This window comes from Halictus rubicundus, chromosome 11 (assembly GCF_050948215.1).
Source record: "Halictus rubicundus isolate RS-2024b chromosome 11, iyHalRubi1_principal, whole genome shotgun sequence".
NCBI classification, from domain to species: Eukaryota; Metazoa; Arthropoda; class Insecta; order Hymenoptera; family Halictidae; genus Halictus; species Halictus rubicundus.
This window is the reverse complement of record NC_135159.1, coordinates 13,745,172-13,766,995: the sequence shown is the minus strand read 5'-3', so window position 1 is coordinate 13,766,995 and position 21,824 is coordinate 13,745,172. Positions and strand designations below refer to the sequence as shown.

General features: G+C 45.0%; 1 protein-coding gene across 1 annotated transcript in view; it reads left to right on the top strand.

Moving 5' to 3' along the window:
* Window positions 1-10,203: 10,203 nt before the first annotated feature.
* The window catches only part of LOC143359116 (uncharacterized), a 312,532-nt gene continuing 300,911 nt past the window's right edge, over window positions 10,204-21,824 (top strand). Inside the window, exon 1 of the mRNA XM_076796832.1 lies at window positions 10,204-10,251. The gene's annotated coding sequence lies outside the window, so the exon portion shown is untranslated. The remainder of the gene's footprint in view (window positions 10,252-21,824) is intronic.

The window sequence follows — 21,824 nt, the reverse complement described above, 5'->3', positions numbered from 1 at the left end:
GTCCTCATTGTGGCCAAAAGTGGAAAATCTCTCTCTCCGGAGGGTCAACAATGATTCAGCTGGCGTGGATCACCGGGGCCACGATATTGATCCTCGGTGGATGGGTCTATTCCGACCCGGCTGCGTTCAAAGGCTTTTCGCCGCTCACGTCTTCCAGCAGATAAGCCCTTCGTGTCCTTAGGGCACTTTAAACCGTTACTTCCATTGAAAGTCTATCCTGAATCATCCCCAGAATTTTTGTAAAATTTAATTGAACAGTTATTAAACAAATTAGAAGAGGATCATCCTGATTCTTTTAGTAGCTACATTGCCCTCTAGGGCACCTTCTTGCCTCCACATACGCGCCCTAGGACACAGAAAAGTCATGGAAGACGTTTGGCCAGCGTTAATCGCAAGCGACTCGAAATTTGCGCGTGTATCGTCTTGGAGCCGAGCGAGTATGGCATCGTTTGATTCCGCCGAATCCCGGAAATATCATTATACACCGAATCCCATATGAAACGTTTGATCCCGCGCGGTAGGATAGCGCAGGTGAAATGAAGGAAGCACCTTTGACTGGATCGTCCCTGTCCCTACCCCCGCGGCCGGGCCAATCCAGCTGCGGGGCTGGTAAACCATGAAGCATTAAAAGTAATACATAATTATTCACGGTTCATTTCGTTTTCCCATTTCCTACTCGCACAGCCGGCCTGTCAGCGGCGGCTTGTCTCGGCTGGAGGCTTGTTTCTGCGCTTTGACGGTGCATCTCGTTCCGCTCGCGAACTATCGCGAAAATAACGCGACGGAAATCCGCTCGTGCGGAAACGGCTCGTCATCCCATCGATCCAATCTGCTTTGCCCCCTTCTGATCCTTTTTTTTGCGCTGGAACCACCCCAGATGCAAAATCAGGTTGCCCAATTTGGTGTAACCACCCCCCAGGTCACCGTTTGCATTTTTAATTTTTTTTTTACCACCGAAACTCGCGACCGAAAATTCTGAATTAATTCTCTGATTTCGATCTTGACGTGTGCACGGTGTGCGATTTTTTTCCAAATTTTTCATCCGGCGAATTCGGAGAACGAGGCGAAAATCGAGAAAAACTAAAAATTGCTACGACCCACATTCCGTTTTTATTGCGATAATGTGTCGAATATTGAATCTTTTAAACAAGAAACAAATTTTTTTTCAACGACAAATCTGTTTTCAATTTTTTGGTCTCAAGGTTATACGGAGGTTATAAGTTTCACAGTATCCCGATAATAACTATCCTTATAATTCTCGAACACAGCCAACGTTGTCCAACAGCTAATAAACTGCCACAAAATGTTCGACCCTTTGTCTCTTTTGAAATTTTCGAAATATGTCAAATGTATCAAATGCGTATATTTCCTGCGACTGACAACGTGTCACGCACAAGGTGGGCCACGTGGATCACTTAAACTTTTCCGATATTTATGAGCACGCAAAAATACAGTCTACCGTGTGCTGGACAATTTTTTTTATTATTCACTTAATACCCACGCCCTTTTTGCACAGCCATGAAACTCCGAATTGCAACCATTTTGTCTTTTTTCTCGTGTGCATAAATAGAAGGGACGAACAATATTTGATCTATGCGGAAAGAGAGAGAGAGAGAGAGAGAGAGAGAGAGAGAGAGAGAGAGAGAGAGAGAGAGAGAGAGAGAGAGAGAGAGAGCAAACTTATCCACGGATTGCGAGCGCTGATAGATAAGTACTGATAGCAAACAAGCTCCGACATTGTATCGCGCACAGTGACAGCAGCGGTTTGTAGTGAAATCCATCACGCCCGGTATCAGTCAAACGCACGTGTGCTCGATGGATTTTTAAATTCATTTGTCTGGAAAATGAAGCCTCGCGCGGCAAAAAGTTATTCCATCATTTCGACTTTCAACAACTTTACTGCTGAACGATCTATGCACGTCGACCCAATTATGCCACGATATACACAGGACACCCTGCATATTTTTCGAAATTTTGGACATCGTCAAACGGAAGCGTTTTCCACAACCCGACGATGTTGAACATTCCAATTTAAAAACGAATTATTTTAAGAGGCTCATGTCGTAAAGAGAAGATTTCTGAAGGTCATTCGTAGGTCATTAATATTTTAAAAGAAATAAACCCAACAAAAATTCGACGAATAGTATGCTATAATTTTAAGAGAGGCATGCTATAAAAACAAACATTCTGAAGGTGATTTGAAGGTCATTTATGTGACGACAAAAGAAATGACGGTCTGAAACAAGTTCTTCTATTTTCAGACGAGTCTATGACACTAGCAGGGTATTTTCTTGAAGAATTTTTTTATGGTATTGCAAATGTATATAATTTAACAAAAATGAACACACACTTTTCTCGGTACCGGGGGATTCTTGTTAGGGAAATGTTAACATCGAAAGCAACGGCGGCGGTGAGCAAACGGTGAATGCATCGACGCATCGATGACCCAAATCGGAATTTATTAGAGTACGAGATATAAAGGTTATCAGAGAAAAATGGGGGAGCGTCGGAAGATCGTGTCTAGCCATAAGTAGCGATCCTAGATAGTGGGCGGACCACAGCCAGGCTGCATAAGATATATTCCGTCGTGCACCCCCGCGCCGCCCCGCCCCCATCCCTGTACACGTATACAACCCCCGTGTATATTCCGAAGCTTTTCCTTCCCCGCGTGTTTGTACGTAGGAGCGAGCTATGATGTAGATAGTGAAATGTAGTGCGCCGAGTGCTACACACCGACGCCGACGCCGGCGTCGAATTATTCGTGTGCAGATAACTTGACTTAACGACATCTAGAAGCGATACTTCAACGCACCAGCCACGGAAAATTGTGCTGATAATGCCTGCATAGGTTCCTATTATTTCCTCGCCCGATTTACCACGAGATATTCTATCGGGGACCTTATAAGGAGGACGCGGATCATCGATGTCTGATCGAATCCTAATTTCTGAGCGATTTAAGGACCCTCAAAGGACTCGGAGTCCTTATCGCCTATTTAACCCAGGGGCAACTTTGGGAATTTTTTCTCCGAAAATGGGGTGTCAGATTTTTATGAAAATTGGGCGGTAGTTGGAAGGGTCCTTCAGTAGTGGTCATGAATTTTTGTAACCCTAAACTCTGCCTGTGTTGATAATTGTGTGACCCCGAATAACCTCTTTAATTTATCAGTTGGGGGTAGACTTAAATGATTTCAACCCAGGGCCAACTTTGGGAATTTTTTTTCTGAAAATGGCGTGTCCGATTATTATGAAAATTGGGGGGTAGTTGGGAGGGTCCTTCAGTAGTTGTCATGAATTTTTGTGACCCCATCCTCTGCCTGTGTTGATAATTGTGTGACCTTGAATGACCTCTTCAATTTATCAGATGGGGGTAGACTTGAATTTTTTTTTCGAAAACTGTATGTCGGATTTTTTTGAAACTTCGTGGACAGTTAGAACGTATCTTCAGCGACCCTTCTGAATATTTTCGACCCAAGATACTGCCTGTGTGAAAAATGACATGCCCTAAAAGTGGACCTAAAAATTCACAAAATGCGAAAAGTGTCAAAGTGGCTTTTGGACGATGGGACGGTCAACTTTTCGAATTTTTTTCGTGGAATTTGTGATGCGCGTACCTGGTACGCTACGCTTTCAGGAAATTTGGCGATTTTAACTCCTGCCGGTTGACAGAGTCTTCAAGGAAGTTTACTATAGCGGGCCTATGACGTTCATGGGAATTCCGATGATGTTCTAAAATATTCCGTAATTTGAATGTTGTCGCGGGCGTTCACGGTATCATTGCAATGCACGAAATTTGAGTGGGACATTAATCATATCCCGGAGTTTCCATATTAATTCGTGAACGCCGATGAAGCATGTTAAGCGCCCCTAGTACAATAAATTCCTAATACAATAGTCGGCGTGTTACATGAACCAGTGAACCGATTAAAGTTCGTTGTACATGCGCAATATTCGCGAATTAGAACGGTTAAATGAGTGCCTCGTCAGCCTTTGCTTGATTATTAACTCGTCCAGAACGAACGCACCAGCTGAAATGTATATAATAACACCCTAATGTAGATTCGTACGCCTGTATTGACGGTAATTGTAACAAAAACCTTCTCGACGCTCATCTCAATCGATTCATGCAACTTTACCTTTATTTAGAACCTAATCAAAAAGTAAGTTAGATCTTGCCTAATTCAATTTCTCATTGTACTATGTGGTAATAATTGCTACGCTAACATTAAAGATTCATTGACTTCATCATAAATGATCTTTGATCCCTGGCAAAGCGATCCTGGTCTAGACAGAGGTACTAACAATAAAAACGAATGACCACACTTCAAAAAGTTCCCATTATTTATAACTTGTTTTTCGATGCCGGAGACCTTGGTACAGCGTAGGTCATAATAGTTATCCTCCCCACTCTAATCACTCTAGGATCGTAATATGTGGGTGCTTGGTGTGGGGTGAACAGCTATCTCCTAACCGCAGCAGACCTAACCCAGACTATGTACGTCAAACTATAATAACCGATCTCCCTCGCAAAGCATTCATAAATAAATCTTTCATAGTCTCTGACATGACATAGACCACTTCATAAATTTAGCCAAAAATATTTTCCAAAAAACAAATCTATATCAATTTTACCGATTGCGGAATTTTTTTTCGAAAGTGGGGTGTCGAAATTTTATAAAATTTAGGGAGTGGTTAGAAGGATGACTTAGTAATTGTCACGAATTTTTGTGACCATAAACTCTGCGCATGCGTTAAGAATTATGCGACTCCAATGAGGTCTTTAATTTATCAGTTGGGGATAGACTTTAATTTTTTTTTCAAAAATGTGCTGTCCGATTTTTATGAAATTTGGAGGACATTTAGAAGGATCCTTCAGTGACCTTTGTAAATTTTTGTGACCAAAAATACTGCCTGTGTAAAAAACTGCAATATCAACAAGGTACTATTTATTATTTAAAGGATACTTCCAAGTGCTTCTAATTAGTTTCACGAAGTCTACAAAGTCCTCGATCATTTTTGCGACATCGGGTCTAGTAATCGATAATTTCGATAAAATTTCGCGGCGCGATATATTCCGCGTGAAAAATGTGGACAGCGGACGGCGTATTGATGAACTAGCATGCATTAAAAGTTCTCGATGACGCATTGTTGGAACCCCAATGAACGGACTCGTCGCGGTTCGACCGGGACGCGGCGTGTCCGCTCGTAAAGGATGTTATAAAATTCCAGGAGGAAGTTATGCGTGTGTGTCTAAAAAGCGTTATTAGGTCGACTTTTATGGCGGCGAGTGGCCCGTCGATGTCGAAGGAGGAGCAACTTCCCGGGCGTTTTCTTTAAACTTACTTTCGGCGTGCTGGCCTGTGCAAACGTGTTCGCAAACTCGATCGGGAATTCTCAATGCACAGTAGACACATTTAAGAGGAAATTGCCGCGGCGTTCGAACCTCTTAGCGGGACTACGTGCCCCGATGAACCTGAGCTTTTTCGAAATTATTATCGCCGGGGTGGCAACGGTTCGATGATTATCTCCGAATCGAATATTCCAGTCCGCCCTGCTGGAACTCTTGATTAAGTCCCGCGAAGAAAAAGTGAAAACCGTGCCAAGGAAAATCAAAATTCCCCCGCTACTAATTTTTTCTTCATTTTGAAATTGCTCCTAATTGCGACCCACTTTTCGCTTCGTCAATATTTTCTTCGGTTCGAGTTTTGTTTCGTTCGCGAGAAAAATTAATTCACTGAAAGCTCCCTCGAATGTTTATATATTTTCCACGCTGATTGTACATCGACAGAAATTTGTTTCCGGAATCGAGTAAAAACGTGCCAGCGTTTTTATTAGGTAGCAAGCTCGTTAAACCGCGCTAAACATTTTATTATACCGAGCTTTAAACACACGTGTCCGCGGTCCGCGCATAAACGGATAAAAATTACACAAATTTTCGTAAACAGAGCAAAGCCAGATTTATACGAAAATGGTAATTACATTTGTTTCATTTACATATAATTTGTGGGCGAGACTTCGTTAAAAATGTCTGTATACTCCGTACTAATTTGCGAACCATTTAAAATGTATATCAAGCTAACAATTCCAAGCTGAATAATCCGAAATCGATCATTTTCACTTCCTTTTAATCATTTGTACTTCCAGTGTCGATTTAGTTTGTGCGCCTTCATAAATTTCTACACACGAGGCTGCGGAATCCAACAATCCGAAAGCCGTCCACAAGCACGCTCAAACACGTACAAACATCATCAAACACCGCTGAACCCGCTCAAATAAAAATGATCCCTTTTCACAATTTTTATTAATGGGGTAGTTATATTGTATTGGGTTTTGTAGAAATGTTTGAGCAAGGTCTCAGCAAGGTTCTAGTCTCAGCAAGGCTCATGTGTCTGCAAGGTTCTAGTCTCAGCAAGGTCCAAGTCTCAGAAAAGGTTTATGTCTCAGCAAGGTTCAAGTCTCAGCAAGATTTATGTCTCAGCAAAAATCCGAAAGCGGTCCACAAACCCAGTCAAACACATACAAACACCCTCAAACATGTTTGAGCAAGGTCTCAGCAAGGTTCTAGTCTCAGTAAGGTTCAGTTCTCAGCAAGGTTCTAGCCTCAGCAAGGTTCTAGTCTCAGCAAGGCCCAAGTCTCAGCAAAGGTTTACGTCTCAGTAAGGTTTATGTCTCAGCAAGGTTCTAGTCTCAGCAAGGCCCAAGTCTCAGCAAAGGTTTACGTCTCAGTAAGGTTTATGTCTCAGCAAGGTTCAGGTCTCAGCAAAAATCCGGAAGAGTTCCACAAACCCAGTCAAACACATGCAAACACCCTCAAACACCGTCGAACCCACTCAAACAAAAATGATTCCTTTTCACAACATTTTTAACGGGCTGGATATAGTATATTCGATTTTGTAGAAATGTTTGAGCAGTTCCAGACGGTGTAATTTTTGCGAGAAACGTGTGAAATTTGCAGGCTATTTGCGGAGTCGGTTCGAGTCGTTGTTTCCGGTGTTAACGAGTGGAACAGGGCTTCCCGTTGGAGGGCATCAAAGTGTTAATTGCTTTCTCGTCACGGAACGAGTGCGACCCTTGGGGGAAGGCGAGAGTCGTCGGAGACGCGACGAAAATTTTTTCGCCGGCGGTTCGTGTGCCAGGAACAATATACTTTTCTTTCGATCCTCGTACGTTCTCACGTTCGACACGTACAACGCCGTCGTACGTACAAGCAATGACATATGTCATTGACGCGCGTTACTACACGGGGCCGGCCTAAAGTGGTTCCCACCACACTCCCTCTCCCTGTCTCTCTCTCTCTCTCTCTCTCTCTCTCTCTCTCTCTCTCTCTCTCTCTCTCTCTCTCTTTCTCACTCTCACAGAGTCAGCCATCGGGGAAATGTTTAAACGTGTTCTCGCGCACCCTCGCAAAACCGCTCGCGAAATTGCGCCCGGGCTTCCTACGGAGAGTCGTGAAAACCCGGCCACCGCCGCCGCCAACCGACTCGTGCGAAACTTAAAAAGACAATTGCCGCCGGAGCAATATAAATGTTAAAACAACATGTCGACCAACCGTAATTTTCTTTTTAGTGCCTTCATCAACGCCCGGCGATAAAGGCCGCGGAAGATATTGTGATACTGTCCAGGGGCATGATAATATCGTCGCCTCGGCGCAGACACGCCGCTTTCTGACAGATGAAAAATGGCGTTGGTCAGGCATTCGGTGACAAACGACTGGTCTAATAGGCGAATAATAGTAACCGCCACGGACCTGGACCCGGTCGGACGAGAACTGAAACCCGTTGTTGTCTGACCATTCTCTCGAATAGATTTCAGTTCCTTTGAAATTATAATATTATGGTGTCGTTGTACCGCCGAAAAAAGCGACCGCATTTTTATTCGAACCAAAAACTAATTTTTAAACAGTGCGAGATATATTTGAACGATACTCGTACCTTCGAAAGTGGCATCGCATTTTTATCTAGCTCGGGAAAACATTTGTAATCGGCTTAAAAAATGTTTTCGAAAGAAGAGTATAACCCAATTAAAAAATATTCGAACCCGTAAGAGAAACAGCAAATTTTTATTCGAGTTGGAAAGAAAATTTTGATTGCTGGGTAAAAAATATTGACCTCTATTTGTGCCATTAAAGAGGCAGTCGAATTTTTATTCGATTCGGAAAAATGCACTCAGGCATATTCCTCGAGATGAGTTTTTCCGCCAGCCTGTAAATGTAGGTATTATTTTGTGGATTTAAAAAATTCCTCGTGAAATTTTTGGAGCGGTTCCAAAGGTCTTTAAAAAGCTAAATATATTTACGAATTCACGGGTTGCGCAAACATTGTAAAAGCTTGTGTACCGTGTTTGCTCAATTGTTCAATATCTCGTAATTTAATAATGCTATCCTCGTTTTATTTGCGGTGCACATAAAAAAAGATCGCGTCCACAGCAAATGTACGATGAAAATCGTCTAGTAAAAAAATGTGTTTAACAACGTACACATAAAGTTGTTTTCTCTGTAACACGGAAACAGTTTATATCATGATTTCAGAAGGATATTAAAAAATTGTTGGTACATAAACCATTGTGAGAAAAGCATTACCTATCCATAAAATAATGAAAACGACAGTTCATAAAAGTTTGACAATTTTTCACGGTACGGGAAACAATAAACAAAGAAATAACACACACACACATACACACATACACCTACACACGCAAATAAAAATAAAACAGCTGGTGCAAAAGGGTCAATAAATACGTGTAAAAAAATTCTATCAAATAAATGCTGTACACAGAGTCTCATGCAAATTCAAATTTTTACACACAAAACATAACACGATAATTGGATTAAAGCGCTATTCCCATTTCTGCGCGAAAGAAACAAAATAATCGCGTTTATACCAGAACCAATGAATAATAAAACCCGCTCAACTTTTATGTTAGTGAACGAATATATAACTAACCATCACAGAATAGCATTAAAAACTCTAATCGCTTTGATTCGTTTTCACAATTCCAAACTAAAGGAATACGAAAATTTTTCTGGGTCGAGCAGTCCCAACTAAATTTTAACTTCATATATTTTTCTAAATTTCTACACACGCAAATACACAAGGCCATAGACTCCAATCGCGCAGAAACAGTCGCTCAATTTCCACACTTCCACAATTTCTATCGACTGTGTTTCTGTTTTCTATATTTTTATACATTTTTTCACACAGCAACGCACGAGGCTACACACTCCAAAAATCCAAGAGCAGTCCGACAAATCCTCTCAACCTACGCAAACACTTACAAACACTTTCAAACACTCGCAAACCCACTCGACACTCAAACTAAAAAATTCCAGTCACCCTCACCGGTCCTCTTACCGAGTCAACGATAATTTTTCCCATCAACCTTGCCGGTCTTCGGACAAGGTTGCACCCCCACTGAGATCTCTTCAACCCCTATTTAAATGTCGTCCGCCGCGCCCAGTCCCCGAAAAGGCATCGCGGGCCCGTGGTTTCTCTCTCGATCGCTGACAAAGGGAAGCATCTCAACTTATTATTAACATTAAATCTCCCCACCCCGTCTCACCCGTTCTGCCACCCCTTGGGGTGGGAGTTACGGGTGCGGGGGTAGCTTTCACGTGGATACATCCTCGAGTGCGTTCCTTTTCGAAAAACTGCGCCCGCCGGAAAAGGCACTCCGGCCTTTGTTGGGATACGCTACCTTTCCCTGAAGCATTGTGCCGGCGTGATTGGGGTGGGGGGTTGGCCTGTCTGGGGGGTTGTACGCGTGCGCTCTCCTAGGGGTTGGTCGCCGCGTTGCCTGCCGGCTCTCTCCGGCCCGGCGTCATCGGCAGTTATCGGCGGACCGCGAATCTATCCTCGTCGCTCGGAACACCGCGTGGTCGACAGTGTCGCCGGCGAGATGTAACGCGCTTCTTCTTCTCTTGATCATTCGAAACCAGTCGGACAGATAGACGACGACCCCCATCCCCATCCGGGTACGCTAACCTTCTCTTTCGTCGAACGTGGTTCGAAGAGGACAAAGTGTCCTGCGTGTGACGGATAGACCTTGGTAGCCCCGCCGTGAATCCTTGGATAGTTGGATAGTAAGATCCTTGGATAGCTCGGGCCAGGCCAGTGCTGTGTGTGTCCCCGTTATACCAGGATCTTGTATTTCTTTCGACTCATCTGCTCCGAGGTGGTGACGAGTCCTTGCACCTTGGAGAAACCTACCTCGGTCGCCATGCAACCACACCGTTTGATGGACTCCTTTGGAATCAAGGTAGGAGTGATTTGTTCTTCTTTTGTTTTTTTTTTTGGGTGCTAGATTCTGGGTTTGTAGTTTTGGGGTACGTGGGTTTTGAGGAGGGTTGGCCGTGGAGGACTGCGAGGCAGGCGTGCCGCGCTTTGTTTGAAATTTGGCGCAATTAGGATCGTGGGTGCGAGTGGGTCGATGTGATGGGATGACCAGGTAGCTAACAATCTCTGGTGGTCCATTGTGTGTGGATTGTTGTTGAGAGAATGGTTCAACGGCGATGGACACAAGTATGTTTGTTCTTTCCGTCAATTCTAGTAGACGTAAATGATCATCGAAGATTGATACCCGGAGTACCTGAACTGTAGTTGAGATGCTAGCGAAATGACAGGTGGGAATTCTTTGAAATTTCACCCATTCCGGGATAGCCCGGGATTGTGTAGCTAAGTGGCAGGTGTGGATTCTTTGAAACTTGAACTTTTGAGGATGATGAGGTAGCTAGCAATCAGCTAATTGGATAGCAAAAGGTAGCTAAATCCACAGTCTTCCGTCAGGAGGATGCTGGGACCCAATGCTGCAATTTTCTTCGTCGCAACGTGGCGGCTCTATCATCTATCCGCAATGACAATCAAAGATCAATTGATCATCAATTGATCATAAGGTAGTACCGCATAGAATCCCGCAGCAACAGGACAGTGCTGAAATTTTCTTCTTTGCAACCTGGTGGGCGTAGGATCTAGCTGCAATGATCATCAGAGATCAGTTGAGAGTACAATTAGTGGGTGAGAAAGTTAGCTACCAATTAGACAGTCAATCGTCTCTTTCAATGTTCACAAAGAAGTTGCAGTCACTAGTGTTTTCCTCACAGTTTGACACAGCCAGCATCTAATTGCCATTATGATAAGATATCAATAGCAACCTGGGGCCCACTCGTTGTCCAAGTTAGGAACTCCCGGCAATTAGGGTACCGCGATGCCAGACGATTCGCCTGTCAAGAATGAAAGAGGCAGTTGTGCCGGGGAGTAGCTTAATTGTCTCTTTTTATTTTCAAGAGGGTCTCTCGGTTGCTAGGCTGTGTAGCAGATGGAGGCTAGATCCTCGAGCATTCTTAATCACGACGCTTAATCTCAGCGGCGGAATGACTTTAACCTTCGCGGCGACCCTTGAACCCGCCTCGGCCGCGCGCTATTGTTTACGCGGCCAATCTAAGCAAATTGAATGTCCAATTGGGACTCTTTCTCTCTCTCTTCTAGTCTCTCTCTCTCCCTGTCTTTCTCTTTCTCTCTCACTCTCTCTCTCTCTCTCTCTCTCTCTCTGCTAGCTGTAGAGAAACTTTTTCTCTCTCGAGGGTTCTGCGCCACGCGGCTTCCCTTTCGACGGGAGCCTATTCGCGGAACGGCTCGGTGTAATCTCGCGGAAAAGGCCTTCCCATTGTGCGTTTATTATCGCGGGAGCGCCTTTCATGAGATTGCATCGGGCTCCGTTTTTGCCCGCAAACACTCGCGCTCGGAACACACCGTACCAGCAAACTCGACCTTGTTTTCGAGCTATTCCGCGGATTCTGAGCTCGTTCGCGATCCCCCTCCCGCGGACGCCATTTCGTGTTTTCGCAAATCAGTTTGTTCGTCAACGTCTGATCCCGACGCTCCGTGCCGTCTCAAACCGCTGCTACCCAAAAACAGTGATGTGCCGGATTGGGTGCTGGATTACCACCGTGTCCCTTGATCCGAGTCATCGATAGTGCCAGAGGCTCTTCGGAACATCTGACAGTATGTACTGTCAGTGTTTATGAAGATGAACTGTAATGAACTTCCTCAACGTTTAGTATGAAATAGTGATTAGATTAGTTCTAGGTACTCATGACGTGGTGGAAGTGACGGCACGGTGCTATGTAGGTCGTCTATAGTGTCGGGAGCTCTTTTAAACATCCACCAGCCTGGGTGCAATGACCTAGGCTAGGCTGAGTCTACCGTAGATTCTACGTGAATGTCTGAGACTCTACTTCAGATGATGGTCCTGTCAAATTTGTATCAAGACTTCATACTACCTAATCGACTAGCTCGTGATCATTGACGAAGTAAATCGAGTCTTTAAAAAGAAAAAAGCAGGTCTCAGCAAGGTTCAGGTCTCAGCAAGGTTGAGGTCTCAGCAAAGATTCAAGTCTCAGCAAAGGTTCAAGTCTAAGCAAAGGTTTATGTCTCAGCAAGGTTCAAGTCTCAGCAAAGGTTCATGTCTCAGCAAGGTTCATGTCTCAGCAAGGTTGAAGTCTCAGCAGAGGTTTATGTCTCAGCGGAGGTTTATATCTCAGCAGAGGTTTATGTCTCAGCAAAGGTTTATGTCTCAGCGAGGTTCAAGTCTCAGCACGGTTCAAGCCCAAGTAAAATGCAGATTTGAGAAAAATTGAGGTCTCAATTATCGATTGCAATAGTTGTAAGAGTGGAGATTAGGATTATGCCTGTTCCAGGTTTGGTTCAGGTCTGCCCAGTAAGTTTGCCACAAGGTTCCCCAACTTGTAAATTTTCTGGTACCTCCTAGCACGGTTGTAGACAATGGTAAGCCTCGATTACATTGGTAGCGTCTGGTCTGGGGAGCATTGGGGAGCCTATTTCGTCGGTGTCTTTCGCAGAGTAAAGTCTGCGCACGAGACCGCGAATCAATTAAGGGAATTTCGGTTGACAGCATAGTCGCAACACACACGGTCGTCGTCGTCGTCGGTCTCGTCAAACGAGTCGCCTCGAAGACGGGCTTGTAAACGTGAAATAGCATTGTTCTCGGCGGAGCGCTAATTATGAAGGTTAATATTTGCGAGCGTTCTAGCGGACTACCCGGTAAACGCTAATGTTTCGACCATGTTTCTGGTTTACACGGGTGCCGCGTGTGCAGTCGAACGAAGCATAGTTTGCGAAATATAGCCGAGTTTGTGGCATCGGTATGGCTGATATTACAGTCGGTAATGTACTGGCCATCCTGTACCGGCGCGCCGGTATTTCTCGAAACTTTGAAGCGGTTCGCGGTTATAGTTGAATTGCTTCATTAGATCTTACTTGTACGAAACTAACGCGATGCGTTTCCGATTCCTTACGGCCTCTTTAATAGCGCGACTCGACGCGTGAAAAATCGCACCACCCTCCACAAAAGACTGCAACTTCTGAACGAATCAGGATAAACCCATGCCTCCATTTTTTAAATAAAAGCGAAGTGCCCGTTAACAATTAATCTTAACATGTTGTCACTATGTTGTAAAGGGTGGCATACAATAGTTAAACTACTTCTATTGCAAGTATTTGTGGTCGTTTTTGATATTTCCAGAAAAAGGGTAATTTTACAAAAATCTTCATATCTTGATAAAAAGTGGGTGTTTCGAGCTGAATTTTTTCTGTCTATTCTCTGAGGCATTGTACAGAAAAATAAAAAAAAATTTACCTCCAGCCGTTTCTTTATAAAAAATTGTCAAGCGGGAGCAGTTTCGTAAGCGAATGATTCTGACAGACATTGATATTTTATTAAAAAATGGCTTCTCTGTGCTGACCTATTTTCTACATGTTCCTCAGAAGATACTTTGAATGTGTGGTAAACTTCAAAAATGTATGTCAAACGGTTCAGTTATTAAAAATTCCTATGTCAGTACGTCATTCCGAGCGAGTGATTCTAAAAGAAAAAATGACGACAATTTTTACAAAGTGAATATTTCGAGCTGAATTTTTTTCTATACGTTCCTCGAAAGCCCGTCTAAATCTGTACCAAATTTCAAAAATTTATGTCAAGCCGTTCACTAATTAAAAATTCCCAAACAGCGCATCCTCTTGAAGGGGTCGACCCAAGGTTTTTTTCGAGGCGTCAAAAAAAAATTGATTTTCGGTTAACGAATGTGGTTTTCTTCGCCTCGTAGCGGATCCGGACGTGGCCTGTCTCGGTTTTGTCGAGCAGACGTCGACCCACGTGTTCCTCGGCTCGTTCTTCGTTTTTTCCCCGGGGCTTCTAAAATCGTGCGCGGGAGAGACACGAGTGAGACGTTAATTAGAAACGAAATAGAGGGGAACGGGCCGGGTTGGTGGGAGCGAACGGGATCGGTGGGGAGCGTTTCCGGTCGACGGAATGAACTTTCGTTGCGAATTCAAGTTTTCAAGTAATTTTCGTCCGTGAAAAGAGCGCTCGCGTCTCTCCGTTGCTCGGCGCTCGATGTAGCGTGAACGGTGATCGTAGCCTGGTGAAATTAGTCCTTGAAAAACATTAGCATTTATTAATATTCATCGCGGATTGCTCATTAAGCGTCCTTCTTAAACACCCCGCCCCAGGGAAACGTGTATGTTCGGACGTTGTTACGAAGTTCTATATAATTTCGTGTTACTTGTTGCGTGTCGAGTGAATTTTCCAGAAAAAAAAGCAAGAATCGAGCCGATCGATGATTAAACTGGATGAGAATTTACGTTTCGCTCGTCACATAAAGACGAAGGGCACGGATGAATAATTCTCGTAATTATTTCGCAATTTTACCATTGCATCTTAATTAACATTTTTTGATTTATTTGTGAAAATAGCGGTAGGAGGTTCCGACCGTTTAGCGACTTTTAGTCGACATTAATGAACAGTCGGGCCGGGCATTAATGGGAAAGTATTTTGTTCGACGTTCACCTGTTTTAAACGGGGGCCGATATTTTAATTGAAACCGAAAAAGTTGCCTATATTCCGGGGGTATTAATTGGCCGGTTTCACATCATTCGTTTCGATCGTAGACCCGGTACATTTCCGACAGAGATTTATCTACATTGAATAAATGCGCATTAATACAAAGCGTTCCCTACATAATGAAGCTATTTCATTCTGATGCGGATGGCGTTCGCTGAATGCCGCTGCGTCGAAGAATAGAATTGTACTTTCCTGGATTTCATGGAGCGTGTGTATAAGCGTAAATGTGTGTGTGTGTGTGTGTGTGTGTGTGTGTGTGTATAGAAATAGTATCGCGCACCTGATAGCGAACATTTTTTACTTGCCCGTTCGTTTCATATAATTTTTATAAATATTCAAATGTAACAATGCCGGATTAAATATCCATTTGCTTCGACAATGGCCAAACTAAAATAAATTCCCGTGCAACGAGTTTCACCGCTCAGAATCGTAATTTTATGAAAATGTTATCATTCTCCTTTTTAAATGATAGCCTATACAATTACATCGCAAAATGGTCTCAGTTTAATTGCGATGCAGGCGTACACCGAGCCGGAAAATCGGGCGATGTTTGTGAATTTTTTAAAACAAAACGGACAGACGCATCAATTCGAAACTTGGTATCTATATCCGGCAATCTTCGGTGAATCCGAGACTATTTTTTATATCTAAAAATAACGCCCGTGCGCAAAGTTATGGTCGTCCGAAGAGAACCACTTCCGCGAAACTGGTGTCGTGAATTCGCAAGAAAATAAAGTCTCGGTGCTCGGTAGCAAATCGTTCACGCGTCTCGGACGAGGTCTGCCGAAAATCTCGAGTTTCCCCGAGAACGACAGGGAGAGCAAATCCCCGGCTCGACAACAGCAATCAAGCAAGAACGCAAATAGTTGACCGGGGGTATCCGGTTCAAAGTCCGCAAATTTAAGGGCACGGGACCGCGGCGTCGAATAAAGCTAGCCATCCAGTGGCTATTGGCGTAGCACGCGCAGGATTGCGATTGCTGGAGCGCCGTCATCGAGCAACCAAGCAACCAAGCAACCAAGCAGGCAGGCAGGCAGGCAAGGAAGCAAGGTTGCCGCGCCGGCAGACATTGACCCCCGAGACTCGAGAGAGGGTGTTTTGGAGGAAGCTTGTCGAAGAGAAAGGTTGCAGGGACGCAGTCGGAGGCCCGGGGTAGGGGGTTAGAAAGGAAAGAAGAGAGTTCAGAGGCATCCAACCCTTTCTCTTCCTCGCGAAATTTCCCTCTTCTTTTCTTTGCCCTTGCAAGCCTCTTTTCTGCTGCTGCACTAGACCACTCCAGGTCCTATCCTCTTTCTCCCTCCATCTCCTCTCCCTTCGTCTTCTTTCGGCATTTTGCTCCCCGTTGCGCACCTTCTCAGCCCAGGACCGTCTCCAGTCCCCACGTATCCATATTTAGCGATTCACCCTCTTTCATTAAGGACGTTAATGATGGTTACCGGCGTCGTTACGAGTCCGCCTAGTCGCGAGAGAAACCGCTCGCCGGTTAATTTAGCCGTGGCTTACTGTGTACGCCCCGGCATGTTGATGTTATTAAAGTTACGGGGCGCGAAGGTGTGTTCAATTAGCAGTCGATATGTTGGATCAACACGTGTCGGGACGGTTTGTTCGCGCGGAATTTAATGGAGACTGTCGGCGCGGCGGAGATAAATTTCGAACGTGTCTGTCGGCTGCGCGAGAAACTGCTCCACGCTTTGGCAGTTCCTTGGAAATTCATCTTCGGTAGATTCCGGAAACCGTGCCGAATAACCACAGGCCTTCGTTCGGAAATTCGAGTGGACTTTCTCGTCGTTTACGGAAAATCGTTTCCGTGCTTTTTGTATTAAAAAATATGTAACGATAGTAGAGACAGCGGGCAATAAAACCCGGGAAATCGCATGTCAAAATGTTTCTCCGTTCTCTCAGGAAAAAATCGTAAATGTAGTATACAGTATCGTGTGGTCGAATCTAGAATTTGTATTTGTTGCTCTCAGGATTTTCAACCAAAAATTTTGAAAAAATTCTGAGACATGTATTCTGGTAGTAGCTGCATGTCAGAATTTTTTCAAAATTTTATATACAATTTTTTCGAAAAACTCGGGTGAAGATCGAAAATTCGATTTTCCGTGGTGGCTACCCCACCTATTGAGGTAGAGGGTTGAAACTTGGCACAGATAATACCACGGTGATAGGCTATCGAATGCCGCATCGGCGGTTTAATTAAAAAGCCCGAAGCCGTAAGTATATAGCGCAGTTTATGACAAAGGCGGGGGGGGCTTGTATTGTTTCGTATTTTCGATAAAATCCACCGTAAGTGGCACCTTTCCCGTCGTATTTCAGCGACCCTCTCATATTCCGCGGCACCTGCGCGTTCAACATATATCGGGGACAGGATTTGACTACATTATTTTGGTATCCGGATCTCGATCCCCCTTCAATCCCTGGCCTCATCTCTCGCCGCAGATTTCTTTCGCCGGCAATTTTCTGCATAATATCCCTCTCCCCGGCAGTCGCAGGGTCAATGTCTGGCTGGGTGTGTGCGTCGGTCTCGGTTTTCCCCGGCAGATATAGAGAAGAGAGAGAGAGAGAGAAAGAGAGAGAGACGCCGGGCCAGCGCAGAGTTAGCTGGATCTCTCGCGGTGCAGGGCGCAAGGTGTTGGGTTTCTCACAACGTGTTCTGGCGAGAGACACAGCGATACGTGTGCTCCGGTCTCTCGCAGCGTCGCGGAAACCAGAAAAACGACGGGCCAGGTTTACCCAGGGGGATAGTGTGACGGTGGAATAAAGCCATCGCGGTGAAACGAGTTTCGCAGCATGTTCCCCGGGCCACGGGCACAATGAATCGGTCCAAAAATTTAATAACCAGCTGAAATCATCGAAAACGCCCTTGGAAAAAATTGAGCGGCCCATGAACATAAGTCATCGTGAGAAAACGTGTTGTCCAAAATTGTTATATTAATTTTTCGTGGGCACGTGGCGGTTCTTACTTTGTCTACCCCGGTGCGTATCACCAAAACATCTAAAAAAATTCATGAACAATATTTATACTCCGATAACCGTAAAAATCTGGTCGCTCTCGTATTCACAGTGGTGTCTCAACGTTTCCGGTACCTTCGAGGTTTTTGATTTTTTGCAGCCACGATTTTCAACATAAAAATCCGAATTAATTCCGGTACATGTATCCGAGTATTCGAGATCGGTCAAATTTTTTTGCGAATTTTCGCGCACGAGTAAATGGGGAAAACAGGTCAAAAATTAAATTTTCCTTTTTACCCCGTGACTACCCTTCCGGTCGAGATACAGGGTTAAAATTTTACACTGTTTTTCTCTGGATGCCCTGTGTTGATTTGGTCCAGGGGCATTTTTGATCATCTTGTCCGGCTTTGTAATAGTTGGGTCGCAGTCTAACGGTAGCGCTGAGGGTAGTCTGGTGTGTCGGCGAGATGTGTGTACCTAGAGGGTCCGAGGCAATGAATCGTTGTTCGAGGAAAATTTAATAAGCAGAGTATCGCGGTTGCCTCTTACGTTGTCTGCAACGATACACCACGCATCCGGCCAAATCGAATTTTACGTGGCTGCCTCGGAGAGGTCAGACGGTAACGTACACGGGGCAAGGAGATGCGCCATCGGATAGGGCACTTTCCGCAAATGTAATACCGATCGCGGCGTATAAATCGTGATTACACGTCTCGTCGTGTTTACGGACACGTACGGGCAGAGGGGGAGGGAGGGGAGGGCCATCGAGCAAAATGGCACCGCGAGAGGCTGCATATAAATTACGGAACCGCCGCCGTAAATATCTGATATCGTTCCCGTTTTACGCGACCTGAAAATCATTGGCCATTATCGTAATCCAGACGACGACGACCACCGCGACGGACCGCCAAGTGCAAATTGGTCGCTATTGTAATTTTCAGATCGTTGTTGACACGTTGTAAAGTCGCGAGAAGGGTGGATCGGATGTGGGCTATTTTTCCGGTGAACGGAAATGCCCCGTCTCGCCAGCTTCTCCTTCCTGAATAATTCCGACTGTCACGGATTTAACGGGTAGATCATGTTTGGGGACGTTTATGGAATTTTGCAAAGGGAGGTATGCAGATGGCGCTCCAGGTAGATTGGAGTTAGACTTTGTATGGGAATAGTTTGATGACTGATCTATTTTTTCGTGGTAAATGTGACAGTTCATTTGGACAGGATCCAGAATCGCACACCATTTTAATTTGCTCGCGTCACTTCAATTTCCCGATGTTCCTCGATGGGTTCGGGATCAACGGGCTATCGGAGAGTAGTATACCATTGTCACCGGTAGAACCTTTTATGACTCGGCCAAGGGGGGAGGCAAGGGGTATGACAGAAAATTCTTGACAGGATCCTTGGTCCGCTACAAAGTGAGAACGGTGAGCGCGCGCGCATACACACACACACACACGGCCCCCTGCCTGTGCGAATCTAAGGAAAGCTAAAAGTAGCTGCGATGAGAGGGCTCCCGAGCCGCGAGATTCTTGTGTCGATCAGTCAACCGGAATTCGAGAGCAAGAACATTTTTCGTCCCCGTTCTTTGTGCGCAGTATTTTCGAGCGAGGTGCAGCACAGGGGGGTCTCGCGATTCGCGCGGCAACGTCTTTCTCCCCGGAACGAACGAACCAACCCCCACGCACCCCCGCACACCCTCTTCTGGAACGCATTCCTCGCGAGCTGAAATCCTCAACTGTTGCTCTCGCTCGGGTCCCCTGTTCGATCGGCTTCCGTTCACGTGGAAAACGCAGACTCACTGCGAAAACCCCATTACCCGGGGGCCGGCTCAGGCAAAACCGGTCTTTGAAACCGGCATCGATGGACCATCGATTAATTCTTCCTTCTAATGGCCGATCGATTACCGATGCCGAGCGCGGAAGCGGAATTTTGGCTCCCCCTCTCTCTTTCTCGGCCGGCCAGCTCGAGCGAGGTCGCTGTTTTTTCAAAACCGGAGCCCCGATGCGATGCTAAATGAACAGCTTTCAATTCTCGAAAAAATATTTTTTCACCGGTACGGCTTAAAATGGATTTCTACGAGCCAAAATGGCCGACATGCCCGTGGATAGACGAGTGTGCGTTGGTGGTGGAATCATGAAAGTCGAAAAAATATCGTACAATGAGGAATATCGCAGACCTAAGCCGGGATTGATACAACTAAGCATAGGGTTAAGTAGAAATAGGCATAACTAGGCATGGACCTGACTGGAGGGATCTATCTAAGTATAAACCTAACTAGGCATCGATTTAACAAGCGTAGACTTAACTGAGCTTAGGGGTAAATAGGCATAGACCAAACTAGGCATAAACCTAACTAGGCATAGACTTAAGTAGAAATAGGCATAACTGGCCATGGACCTGACTGGGCATATATCTAACTACGCATAGACCTAACTAGGCATAGATTTAACAAGCCTACACCTAACTGGGCATAGGGGTAAATAGGCATAGACCTAACTAGGCATGTACGTAAGTACGTTTGTGCCTAACTAGGCATAAACCTAACTAGGCATATACCTAAGTAGGCATATACCTAACAAGGCATAAACCTAACTAGGCATATACCTACCTAGGCATGTACCTAACAAGGCATAAACCTAACAATACCGAACAGACTAGGCATCGACCAAACCCTGCTGGGCCCAACTGGTCATGCACCTAACCCTATTGGACTTTACTCTGTGAGATTTAACTCCAGACTGTTCCAACTTCGAAATTTGAATAGAGTGACACATTGCCGATTAATATTTATAATTTCCCCGAGGCTTGCTATCCAACCGCAATTTTTTATTCGCGCAGCAATCAATTATCGTCTAACGCCAGAATGGTCTCTTTAATACCGTCGGTCTGTCCGTTCGAAAAATGCCCACCGAGAAAAGATAATAATCAAGCGACCCGACAGGGGTTCTATCGTCGTCCAATTAGATCACTTAGAATCCATAACGATCATGTTTTTCCCAGGAATCTCCGCCGCGTTTTATAAGCGGTCTGATCCTAGATTAGAGTTAATTTTGAAACGGCGGCGGACCGATCGACCGGCCGTAAGTGGATTCTTCTTGGGCGTCGGCGATGAGTGCGATTACGTATTAGCCGACCGGATGGGATTTAAGCGTGTAACGAGCAGTCTAAATGCAGCGTCGTATACATCCATCGATCGCATGGCAAACCGTCAGTTCGAGTCATCTCAAACCGAAGGACGATACGATACATCGTTATTTACCGCGTCAATTTCTAATTAAATATTCTAGCAACGAGTGGCTGCCAGACGTTCTCGCAAATATAGATTCTCGTGGGCCAGTTTATGGGAATCAAATGCAATTTGATGACGGCATGTTTGACAGTTTTGAATGTTGGCGGGAGGGGTGTGCGAGAACCCGAAATATCGGGAACCCGATGGTCGGGTCGGGTCGGGTCGGGTTCCCGAAAATTTCGAGATTCCCGAAAGAATCGGGTTTCCCGAAAATTTCGAGATTCCCGAAAGAATCGGGTTTCCCGAAAATTTCGAGATTCCCGAAAGAATCGGGTTTCCCGAAAATTTCGATTTCCCTTTAGGGAATCCCGATAATTACGGAAACCCGAAATATCGGGAAGAGGTCGGGTCGGGTCGGGTCGGGTCGGGTCGGGTTCCCGAAAATTTCGAGATTTCCAAAAGAATCGGGGTTCCCGAAAATTTCCAGATTCCCTAATGAATCGGGTTTCCCGAAAATTTCGATTTCCATATAGAGAATCCCGATAGTTACGGAAACCCGAAATATCGGGTCGGGTCGGGTTCCCGAAAATTTCGAGATTCCCGAAAGAATCGGGTTTCCCGAAAATTTCGAGATTTTCAAATGAACCGGGTTTCCCGAAAATTTCGATTTCCCTCGAGGGAATCCCGACACTTTTGAGAATCTCAAAATTTTCGGCTACCCGTCCCGAACCCGAGA